Source organism: Coptis chinensis, chromosome 9, assembly GCF_015680905.1.
Source record: "Coptis chinensis isolate HL-2020 chromosome 9, ASM1568090v1, whole genome shotgun sequence".
NCBI classification, from domain to species: domain Eukaryota; kingdom Viridiplantae; phylum Streptophyta; class Magnoliopsida; order Ranunculales; family Ranunculaceae; genus Coptis; species Coptis chinensis.
In genome coordinates, this window is record NC_141464.1 from 56,483,770 (window position 1) to 56,497,565 (window position 13,796).

The following is a 13,796-nucleotide window of genomic DNA, read 5'->3' on the forward strand; positions in this document are numbered from 1 at the left end:
CTCAGTCCCCCTGTTGTAACATCCAAATATTAGATCATAGGAAATATAAGGACACTGAAGACTTCTAAAGCTGGAACCTAAACAACCGGAATACTAGAGAAGTAATCTTGTAGACTTTGTCTTTGAACTATGGCTTTAAGCCTTTAACAGACATGCAAGACACTGTGAAGAATTGAACACTGCAGAAAAATAAACATAGCTTACCTCAAATGCGATAAGCAAGGGTAATCAACCAATGAACGATCATAAGATATGAACATCGTTTCTACTGTTCATTACAATGTCTACATTTCATTTAGTCAATCATGTTATAAGAAAGTAAGAAATACATTTGACTAGCTTATCACAACCTTCTTTAAAATTTGAAGTGATAGGTGGTCAAGTTACGAAACTACTTTTTCTACTGAAAACACCATATTAAATCATTCTATTAAGAGTTACTTAAGACAAAGTAGGTGGAAAAACAGAATTCGTTATGCAGTATAAAAATACTAGTTTCGCTCGTAATGCTTATGTAAACGCGTTGACCATGGATGAGAGGCACAAGTGTAAAGATATGCGAAGAGATGTACTTGTTATGGTCTTATCTCTTACGTATTTTATGCTTAACAGCACCTTCGTTGCAGCTTGAGACATAAAAAAGGTCTAATTTATAGGTAATACATGTCTGGTGAGCTTTTTAGATTGCACTTTTAAGTTTGAAATTGTTAAGTATTTTCCGAGCAGACTGTAGATAGTGTCCGCCGTGACCGTTGTACGAACAAACCTAAAGTCAACCACTACTTTCTTGCTTAACATAAGCCTTTCTCTACAGAGTCCCCCTGTTTTTTAATCGCGTGATAATGACACATTCTAATTCTATGTTAATGCTGAAAAGGCTCCAACAACTCAATAAATTTTACTCGTTAACTGAAGGTTGTCATCACATGTTAAGTCTGCGAACTCATTCATTCTTCGATAATGTTGTGTTGGAATGGTTGGGCTAGAATTCGTAGCAGAAGTATACAGAGCATCCATGATTAGTAGTAGCTAAATGGTGTCTTATTGAAAACTTCTTGTTGGACTAGGACTGTACCTTCTTTTCAAGAACCAGCCAGCTAACTTTTGATCCTATTTTCTTGACTCTATCACTCTCCACATTATACTCACTCAATCTGTACTAGAGCTCCATGTCCTTGTATTCTATATACTCTCATGTAGGGCTTCAGTTCAAACTTCAAAATAACTTGACAAGTTTACCGGTGTATACTATAGGCTCTTTAAAGTTAACTACTTCACACATTCTTTTTCTATTTAGGTGGATTTTTATCAGATCATTATGGTTGAAGAGTAAAAATGTCGCAGACATATAATAAGAGATAAAGGAAGAGGAAGGGGGTACATTGGTCCAAGGTGCATATGTTGAGTCATTGCTCAATGACTGATTACATGCTTTTATCGTTTTCAAAATGAAGGTCTGAAACAGTTCTAAATCTTTGTTTCGGTTGTGTAATGTTCCAGAGTTCTTTCTCAGCTTACAGACACAAAAAGGAACAAGAAAAAAAAAAAAAAAAGCAAAAAGAGAAAGGGGGTACAAAATCATTTCTTTTTCATGCTTTGAAGCATTGATACGTTGAAGTTCTTTAGGGATTCTTAGAGTGGTGTTGAGGGTCAGGTCCTCCAGGACTAACTCGTTTGAAATCATTTGCATCCCAAGCATTCTTCTTCACCAGTCCTACCACTGACACTTCTTTTGAGCCCTCTACGGATGGACGTATTGATTCGTTTAGCTTTCTCCTGTCTAGAGAGGAATTTAGTGTGCGAGATTTGGACCTTCCAACTGTAAGCATCAGTAAGGTGAGACAAAACAAGAACCTCAAGTTGGCCATTCTAGCCAAGTAAGTGTAGAACTTCCAAGTGTACGTTCAAGCTAGTGGGATGAGAGCAAGGAGTGGGGATTCAAACGATATGAAGTTTCCTATTTATATTGTCTGGTAGTTATGAGCTGACCTACATTCTTCTGTCTTTTCTAACAAACTCTTTTGTTACCCTTGAGAGACAAACATTCACCAATTAAATTTAGGGTGTGCGTTGTCCATTAATCCATTATATTTTCTCTAAAGAATAGCTGCCTATGCCTTTGGCATTTAACTGCTTCCTTTTGTGAAGAACTTTAAAATGTGTCTGTCTAGTCAATAGGATTTGGCCTATCTGTGAAACAGGATATTGAAAATACTTGAGATCGTCGTTCTTGAGCATGAAAGGTCACCCTCCCCTGTTCCATTTATATGTACGGGGTCGATGAACATGCCATTCTTTATACTTAGTATAAAACTCTTGCTGCCGATGGCTATAAGATTAGTAACTATGACCTATACATATAAATGTAAAGGGTTTCTGCAGTATCTTTTAATATCATGCGAGTCCCTAACTAGTATCTGTAGGTGGCACGCAGCGGCTCGTAAGCAACTTCCGTTTCTTTCTTGTCGGTATTAGCTCCAAAATACCAATACTGTAGACATTTATGATTTATCGTTTTATCCTTCCTTCAGTGTTTTTAATAATAAAATATAGCTGACAATGATGTCTTATCAGCTAAATGGATAATAATCATAGCAAGAGCACATGAGATGCAGACCTGAGATTTCTCCATGGTCCATACTCCATACCAAGGCCCAAAATATCGATATCGATCAATATATCGGTGTACCCAAAAACCGATATATATCGGATATTTCGGATATATCCATTTTTTTGGTAACCAGTCCAAATTATTTAAAATATCGGAAATATCGGATATATCGGAAATATAGGATATATCGGAAATATAATATCGGAAATATCGGATATATATCGGAAATATATTGGAAATATCGGTTTATATTTTAAAATGGTCAAAAGTCAACCGATATATATCGATTATATCGAAATATCGATTATATCGGGCGATATAAAGTTTCATATCGGAAATTCCGATATATATCGGAAAAAAAAAGAGTTCTATATTCGGTGGATATATGTCGGAAATATCGATATCGGTGTACCAAAATACCGATATATATCGGCGATATATCGGATATATCGGCGATATTTTGATCCATGCTCCATACATATATGAATATACTTAACCTAGAACTTTGAGATGCAAGATTGGGAAGATTCGACAATTCAACATGAAATCCAAGATTGGGAAGATTGGACAATTGAACATGAATGTCACTGAAAATCATCTTAATATATATGTGGGGAGTGGTTTTAGGGACATATCTTTTAAAAACACGTAAACAAATTCAAAATCGTTAGGATATTTAAGTGTTAGATTAGTCTAATATTTTTATAGATACGATCTCCTAATTATTCTAAATATTATTATAAATAATAAAAAAAAATAAGAAATTTCTAAACTTGCCAAATATAATATAAAAATTGGTGAAAATGAACGGTTCACAATTACCTAAATTTTTTAATTTGTTGACTATATTTGACAAGTTTAGATTCTATTTTTTTATTTTTATTATTTGTGACAATATTTAGAATAGTAAAAAAATCATGTCTACAAAAAATTAGTCTAATCTAAAACTTATAAATACCCTAATAATTTTGAGTTTGTCTCCTTTGTATAAGATATGTGAATCCTATGAACTTCTTGGTTCGTACACACTTTAAGAACTAGGTAGTTGAATTATGGATCTAGTAGTTGAATTATGGATCTACTCTTAGCAGGGTACATTAAGAAGCTACAGAGTGTGGATGTCATATGTCAACAATGCTATAAATCAGATCTTTACGGATAAAAAGGATATGAATGACTTTATCACCTGTAACAGTAAATAATAAGCTATTGCCTGCATGTGTATTATCCTTAAATTTGCACTTGATAAGTGCAAACAATGGATAAACACTTGAGGCAACCAAGGATAGCTATGACAGGTATGATACTGGGATGCTGAGAAAAAAGTTAAACTGTGTGAATCATCCACAGAAGGCTTGTCTGTGGGCAGAACTACAACCATTGGTAGAGAAGTTAGTTTTAGATACCGACCAATCTGACGACTACAGGATTATCCAACCGAAGAATAACTTTGCATAATAATATAGTCACAGTCATGACATCAGAAGGATAAACCAAAGAAAATGTCAAGACTGCAGTACTACACCTCACGATATCTGCTTTAAAATTAGTCAGTGCTTGCTTAGTTACAGATAGGCATATCCACCAGCACTTTACTTACAGATCTTCCACTTGTTCATTTGGTTTCTAAGTGGTCTCTTCTACTGATGGATTCACAAAAAGCAATTATTCAAATCCTATATGAACTCTCTCTATGTCTATCAACTTACTAGCTCATTGTTTCCTCATGGTTAATTGGTTATTATAGTTAAACAGAAAAATTAAACATAGAATAGTATCTCTTTAACTTTTCGAAGATTGTTAATTCATTCAGAAGTTTGGCAGTTTCGCCGCAGCCAAAATAGCGGAGTGGATAAAAGACAAAGCGTACATGTCAGTTGAGACTTGAGACATAAAAGACCATCTTAGCGGACTTCATATTTAACTTCCGATACTTGCAGGCTTGCATATCCATGGAAGTTTTGTTCTTGGAAAATCTCTTTTCCAAGTCGTTATGATTTCAAGAGAATAATCTTCCACGAAAATAATGTTTTCCACTAAATCATACCTGCCCTTAAAGTGTTCCATTAAAATATACCCTTGTAAGGTTTTCAAATAGATTATCATTTTGGTGGAAAATCCAGTTAAGAAGCAAATAACAGCAGAGTAGTGTAGAGTTCAGAGTTAGACCATTCAGAAGATCTGCTCTAAAATTGCATTCTACGGTGATTAGTACAAAAAGAACAGGATTTCCTTTTCCTAGGAAGATCAGGAACCAGGGTTCTGACTTCTGAGGGCACTGAAAATAGTGGTTTGTATGCTGTACTTCATTAAATAAGTCCTGTTACTTGTTACTGCCAGACCCCAATTTGTGTTAGACAGACTCCGGGTTGGGCTGGGGTCTGGCCATTGTGTTGGGCGCAACTTCGAACCATACACCCCCAACTAAATACCCAAGAAACTGAGAAACTGGCGAAAACCAGTTCCACCCTTCGTCTCCATAAAAAACCCTCGTTTCGATTTCTGCTCTCGATAAAAAACTCTCCATCAAACTTTCGTTCTTGATTCTTTGTTTCGATTACTGCTCGATTGAACTCTCGATCCCGATTCTCTATCAAACCCACCCAATTACTACTCGATTCTTTCCTCTCGATTTCTACTTTCAATTACTACTTGATTACCACTGTTTGTGTTTTTCTATGTTCAAATCCTAAAACGACATAGCCACACCATTTGGAATAAGTCCCAAACGGTGTGGTCACACCGGTAAAGAGGCCAAAAAACAGAACTCTATGTTTTTCCAAGTTCAAATCCCAAACGATATGGCCACATCGTGTAGACTAAGTCCCAAATGGTGTGGCTACACCGGTAAAGAAGCCAAAAAACAGAACTTTATGTTTTTTCCAAGTTCAAATCCCAAACGATATGGCAACACCGTTTGGGACTTAGTCCAAACGGTGTAGCCATATTCTTGGGGACTTACTTCAAATGGTGTGACCAAACAGGTAAGTTTTTTTTTTCTAAGTCTAAATCCCAAACGACATGGCCACATCGTTTTGGACTCAGTCCAGATGGTGTGACCAGGCCGTTTGGTGTGCACAACGAACGACCTAGCCGGGTCGTTTAAGCTTAGGATGTTCGAATTTTCTCTTTCATCCCAATATCACTGTACACGTGCATAATTACTACATGCATAATTACGTTTAATTTAGATTTACATTATTCTTATTAAATGCATCATCATCCATTCCTCTATTTTATTTACTTGGAATTTATTCTACATTTTCTTCTTGAATGGGGACATCATGCATTACATTTTCTTCTTCATCTTCATGTTCTAAAATGGGGTTGGGCTCTTCCATTAGTGTTTAGTATTAGTGTTAGAATATAGTTTTCTTTAGGGTTTAAGGGTTTAAGGTTTAGGATGGTGGAAGAGAAGAGAAGAGAACGGCTGAAAAGGTTGCAACAAGTGAAATTCACGTTGGTTTGGGAGGTGCCCAACACAAAATAACTTTTGGGGTTAATGACACATTTGTAATAATTGTTTTTGTTTTTGGGGTCTGCCCAACACAATATGGGGTCCGGCAGTAACGAATACCATTAGTGAACTACTAACAAGTGTTTAGAAAAAATGAACGAATTTACGTTTCCAATTAATTTCAATGTTGTTCAAAGAATTTATCGGACGGTTCTCCAATTCTAATTTGCCTATGTAGTTTTTGCTTAAACCATGAGGTGGCATCCATCTAACATTTCAACACACCAACTCATCAAATCTCAATTGATATTCTAACTGATATTGGTTAAACAAAATTTCATCTACTGATATTTAAAATCTAACATCACGTGAGTTGTCTCCCCCCTATTTCTCTTATACTTTCTCATTCTTTTCTCCAACTCCATTAATGGTGGAAACCTCCACCAATTTTCATATTCAAATGATTGTCTTCAAAATCACCTCTAACAATTAAAAGAAACAAATGACCAACATCTAAGCTAGCCAACAACTGAAAAATAAGCTTTGGGTGGAATTGAATTTCAGTTTGGGTTATTTTATGGTGATTTTCTTGGGTGTTTGATGTTGAGAAGGAATGACTTGTTGTTTGCATGTTGTTGGAGGTGTCAATTTGGTAGTGGTGGTTTGGTAGTTTTTTTTAGTGTTGTTTCAGTTTTTCGGATGAAGAAGATGGTGAACGGGTCGGATTTTTACTCATTTCAGATCTTGTTGACATGGGGCTTGATTTGGTTAGTATCGATTTGTTTGGTTTGATTATGATTGTTTTAGAGTATGATATGGTCTAATTGTAAATGGGTTCGAAAATGGGTGAAAGAGATGATGAAAAAGGGTTATATGGGTCAGTTTCGGGTTTGCAGAAAACTGGTGGGTTCTTTGTTGGCAATTGAGTTGATGCCACTCTTTCTTCATCTTATTATTCTGAAAATGACAGGGATTTTGGGTATCTAAATTTCAACCGAAAGTTTCCGGCTTGGATTTTGGAAATAAATTGGAATTTGGATATTTTGAAATTTTGGTTACCGTCCACCTCACTGTTGTGGGTAGGGCTGCCAATGGATTGTTTTGGGTCGGGTTTTGGAAAATCCGAACCCGAATCGATAAGAAAATTAGGAACCCGAAACCGAACCGAACCGATAATATTACGTTTAATCTGAAGCCGAATAGAACCGAACCGATAAGATATATTGCAAATCGAACCTAAACCGACCCGAACCGAAAACTATAAAATCAATTAAATTTTAAATTAAATTAATTAATTTTAACCACACAATTGATAACACATATACAAAATTAATCATAAATATTACTAAAATGCTATCTTATCGGTTCGGGTTCATATCGGTTCGGTGGAGGGCAAACCCAAAACCAAACCAATATCTTATCATTTCGGTTCGATTTCGGGTCGGTAGAGGGCAAACTAAATTATCAAAACCCAAACTGTTTTTTATCAGTTTGGTTCGGATTGGTTATCGGGTTATCAAAACCCATTGACAGCCCTAGTTGTGGGAGCTGCCACATCAACAAATTAGAATTGGGGAAAATTTTAACGGTCTAGTAATCTGGACATCCAATTAATTGGACATGACTAAATTGAGTTTTTTTTAAAGTACAATGTTTATTTGAATAAAAAAAAAGTGTGCTGTCTATTTTGAAATTAAACCAAGTGCAAAGTTCAATGTGTTTATTGGTCATTTTCTCCCAAAATTAAGACAACAACTCCTTTTGAAAATTTTATCATCATTAAATAATCTGGACAACTGGAGCATAGGTATCAGTGGTGGATGTTTGCATTAACAAAAAATATTAAGATATTTTCGTAGCTTCTTCTGATTATTAGCCTTGGACGGATATCTGGTACTTTAAATGTTGTTTTATATCTAGACAGATTGTTCAATTTTACATGAAGTATTCAGAGAGTTAGGCTGAAGTCTAGAGATCGATCAAAAGATTGAGGACAATGGTTTAGATTGATTAGGATCAAGAGGATAGACACGAAGTATCTTATTGTAGGCCTAGGGTCATCAACACCTAACGTGTGTTGATGATATATAGTCCAATAACATAAGATGCAATAGTTTGATATTATGGTGAAGAAGCTTACCAGTTAGCACATTACTTGATCTTTGATTGTTAGGTTGTTTTGGGGATTTCCATAAAACTACTAATTTTCTGATGTCTTTAACTTGTGACTTTGTGAGTGTCCTTATCTTACATATAGCAGAATACGTTGTGTGCCTTTGTAGCTCGGTCTAGTTGGATGACCAGTTTTTCATATGGCATGATAACTTTTGCACTGAATCAAGAAAAACACATGCCACTGAGTTTTCTGAGAGGAATAGCAAGAATACAAGTTGATCCACATTTAGAAGTTGGAATTGAGTATATATTGACAAAGAAGTATGATTCTCCCCCAAACATAAATCGACCTTTTCTTCCCTAGAATAATGAAATGCATTGAGAGTTCTCCTTAATGAAATAAGCATTACGTCGAAGGTTTAGATTTATCTTTCGATTCATAGTAGTTGTTGTTACAGATACAACATGCTCTTTTTGAGCAGCAATCTGTCACAACAGTATAAATACAATTAAAATCTGATTCCTGATTCTACCTTCTTCGATCTATGGACCACCAAGATCAGTGTATAGTGTTTGTCCCAATTTCTCATTTTTTTTTCCAAATAGATACATCAGAAGTTGGCAATAAGTTGATCTATTAACTAACAAGTAAATTGAAAAACATAACAAGAAGTCAAGAACTACATTGATGAAACTTATTTAATTCGTTTAGAGTATCGACAGGTAATCTTACATCTTGTACTAAGGATTAGAATTTGGTAGGGACCTTGAAGTGCCACTAGAACAGCTGGAAATGATGGACATACAACCAACAAAACACTCAATGGCGATGAATGTTAGGAACTATCTTAATTTAAACAAGAAGATACAATACATTTAATTAGTACTAGACTTACTGCATAGCAGTGGGCGGGTGTGAGACGAGTCGATCACAGTTTGGTATATGAACACACAATGACCAAACAACATTTTTTTCCCGCTCACGGATTACCACCGCCGCCGCCACCACCACCCCCATCTCCATGATGATGTCCACCATGATCATGACCACCGAAGTTTCCATTAGCACAACATAAGCCCCATAGTAGTAAACTACTGGATTATCGTTACTACGACCTTTGTGACACTTACTTTGACCGGAATATTTTCTGCATGCCATGATGACCATTGAAATAATTGAGAGAGACATGCAAAGCAAAAAAAAAGTCAGCTGATATTTGGAACAAAGAGTTATTGCTTGCTTCTGTACCAATGTAATAACATGAAGGAGCCTAGCCATCTTCTAAATTTCAACAACTATGCATAGAGCTTTATTTTGACTCTCAAGATACAAGCATAATATGCTTACTTGTGTTGGAACCATTATTAATTAATTGACTTACCCAACTAGCTAGTTAAATTAACTAGCAAATAGGCATGTGCTTTGATATGCTTTGCACGTGGTAATCATATGTGTTTCAGTGTTTATGATTTTGGCCCGAGGCCCACCATGTTTTCCATCTCTAAAAACCAAAAACTGTCGGTACTTTACTTGTATCATGTTTTAGTGGTAGGGCCTCTCTCACTCTCTTACGGTCTCTTTAACAAAACAGATGGACTTTTGTATTGACTTTTGCTTTGATTTTTTTGTGGCTCAAATGGCTTGTACTTGGCTAACATGAGACGTGTCAATAAAAATAGCACTGGTTAGAACCGATAGACAGCTCCATCGGCTCACTCTCCCACACCCCTTGTAAGTAGTAGAGATAAAACTAAGAAAGAGAGAATAAAAAAAATACCCAACTAAGAGTGTGTTTGTTAAATTTTAAATTTCAACCAAATTTTAGTGTTCCACATTTTTTGTCATGTTTTGTTTGAATTTGGTGGAACCGTTTTTTGGAGAGAGAGAAAAGGAATAAACAATTAGGTGGGAATGGAAATTGTCACGATGCTAAGCTACCGCATTATAAATGGTGTAGATGTGAGGATACTCATCATGCTAATTACTCTATAGTCTTAGTTTCACAATATGGATTGGTTTTGAGCTCATTTTCGTTCCCTTCATGTGAATCGATCCACCGTAGTGGCTGGAGCCAATTAAGTTCAACAAACATACTTAATTAACACCATTTTACACTATGAGTGGATCATATGAATTGATGATGACAAAATCATAATACAAAATATCGCGATATATCGTGAAATATTGTAATATCTATCTCTATAGAGATTTCAGCAATGGATAAAAAAATATCGTGATATGTGTAGGTAACAATTTTATTTAGAGATTTCAGAAATATCTCTATAGAGATTTCAGAAATATTGTAAATATCGGTGATATTTCGATGATTTCAGCGATCTTTATGATATTTAGAGATATATTGCGATATTTTGGGATATTTTGTGTGGGTAACAATTTTATTTAATATTTATCATTATATTTCGAATAAATACAAAAGATATATCAAGAAATATCTATAATATCTACGATATTTGTCAATATTTTAGATATATCTACGATATTTGCATGTGAAATAATGTAAAATATCTCCAAAGAGAAGGATATATCCACGATACATATCAAGAAATTGAGTATCGATAAATACCCATATCCCGATATTTTGTACTATGGATAAACCTATTGTAGACAGATCCTATATGGATTCCTCACCTATCAACCTATGAATCACAATTCACAAGAGACACTTGGGTCGAATCAATAATTAACAAACAATTCCTTAGGCCAGATCCAAAGCACACACACAATTGTGACAAATACCTAGAAGGTTCCTCGGTGGACCTTAATTGGAAGTTTTTTCCTGGTCAAATCCTATGAACAACATACATGTTTGTCACACAAAGTATTACAAATATATATATACACACACTAGTAAAAAACATGGACAATAACTTTTGTCTTGTCCACATTTTCTATGTTGAGACTTGAGACCTAGGGCAAGTGTTTCAGAAGCATATAAAACATATACTGCTTGCCTACCACAACTTATTTTGATTCTCTACCGATGACACCAACTACAACCTCTGCTTTATTTGACAGTTCGGGCAGGATATCGATCACTGAATATAATTGAAATAATGTTCAATTCCTAATTAAAGAGTTAGTTTTTGTAAGATTAATCTAGCTTGGACAAACGTACAACCACAAAATAAGTAAATATATAGTTGCAATTAACTTTTGGTAACAGTTAACTACTTCAAAAAATAGAACATGTGAATGCATTAACCAATCAACCTCTACTAAACATAATTTTTTTATGCTAAATGATTCTTGCTTCGAAGTGCTTTCGAGTATTTCTAATTATGCAATAAATCCTTATTTTAGTTGGATTTTCTTTTCTTCATTCTACTAAAGAATGTTCTCTTGCAACAATGCGGAGACCTAAGGCCTCCATTTATGGAAGGCCTCAAATTTCTATAATATCTTTACTTTTCATACTTATTTCGTTACATATTTCTTTATACTTCTATTAGTTTTATCAAATAAATGGGATACAAAAGTAATTCAACTCTACTTAGTTATTCTTATTCTTTCTCTTAATGCATAGATTTTCGGAGAAATTAATTTCAATTGGTAAGGATTAGGGTTCCATACATCTAAGTGCCACGTACAGTAATACATTATACTTGGGGTAATACTTGGGGGAACATATATAATAGATGCAATGATGCACATACATCTATCACATATATAGTTCACAATATATCCACTGTTACTAGCTAAGTGCCTAATGACATCCATTTGCCACACATTGAATCTTTGTTTCAAAAGTCTTCATCAAGTAAATCAAGGTAATTATAGAATTTCATATTCTAAGGCCTCGAGTTTCATTGAGCCGCCCTAAATGTTATACACACGTACCTTAAGCTATTTTACATATTTACAAGAATCATATACTCCTTCGTTTGTTCATCGAAAATAGAAAAGAATTATATATCCTTTTTGTTGTTTTTAAAGAGTTAGAAAAAAAGGAAAAACTGTTGTTTTTATTCCGCTTTTGTACAAACACAGATAAATTTGAATATGCTATATATGACACCTAACAACCACCACCACCACCTCCACCTCCACAGCCACCACCACCTCCACCTCCACAGCCTCCACCACCACCACAAGCTGCACCAGCACTACCATGATGACGACGACGTTTGTGATGTTTATCTGGATCATGGGCTCTGTGGCCACATGCCAAGATAACCATAGAAATTATTGAAATGGATGCAACAATCATGCAAAGCAAAAGCAAAGCCCCTGGAACTTGAGACAAATAATTTTCACCACCTCCAACACTAATTCCATTAAGAATCCTAGCCATCTTTACTTTGGTTAACGATTTCTAGCCATAGCCAGTTAGGTATATATATGTTTGTCTTTTTTGGTTGAAACACGTTAAGGTCAGTTTTCCAGGAAACTCCATTCGCGATGGCTTTGAACTTTCTGAATTGAATTTGGTTAATTAGCTGATTGACTGTTCAACAAAGAAGCAATATATGCTTGTCTTTTTTGGTTGAAATACGTTAAGGTCAGTTTTCCAAGAAACTCCATTCGCGACGGCTTTGAACTTTTTGAATTGAATTTGACTAGCTGATTGACTGTTCAACAAAGAAGCAATCAAGGTTTGTATTGGTCGGTTGCTCCTATGAATATGAATTGACTTAAGCTAATCCATTATCCATTTACAATATTAAGCATAAAGGCAAAAATGACAGTTTTTAAATGGAGTGGGGTATAATGCCGAAAATATTGAATGACCATTCTGATTTAATGGGTGTTGCAGGGGTGGTATGTACACCTTCTATAATCCATAGTTCTATGTAAGTACCTCGGTTTACTTTTAGGTGTTAGTTTCAGAAACAAGGAACGAAGTCTGGGCCACCACCATGGATCGAGCATACTCAACAGAAGTTTGGTACTTAGCAAAGGATACTTCATAGAAAAGGAAAATACGAGGGATAATGTAATGACAAAATGCACTTATGTGAGAGATTTCACTAATGACCAAGGCAAAACATGAAGATTAAAATACTTCCTCGTACCTTAATGTTTGCTACTTAGGCACTTAGTGGCATTGTTGTTGTAAATGTCAAGACTTTTACAAGTTAATTAAGATCGTTATTAACTTTGTACATTAACTCACGGGTACTGGTGGTATGGCTTGTCCTGTTTCAAGAGTTGAAGGCCATAGAACAAAGGCTTATCGCTTGCTTAAATATGGATCTTAGAGCATTTCAGGCCAGAATGTTTCATGGAAAGAGAAGATAGACCCATGTATGTATGTGTCCCATGGTGCTTATCAACTGCTTAAATATGGAGATGAATTCTGATTCCCTATGAGCAGTTCAGGGCTTCAGGCAAACAAGCTGGCGAAACCCCTGGATCTGGTACTGTCCGGATCTTTTGAAGGCTATACAAGATCTCAGCTCCAGTTATAATGATGACGACAAAACTAATGAAACAGAGAGATCCCATATGGATTCCTTACTTGTATTAGTTGTATGATCACAATATAGGTTGTCATTGGAGCCTAGTGAAATTAATGTTGTCTTTATATGGACCACAATTGACTCTTGGGTAGAGTTAATCACTGAATTCAAGGCACGGACCCAATTGCGAGA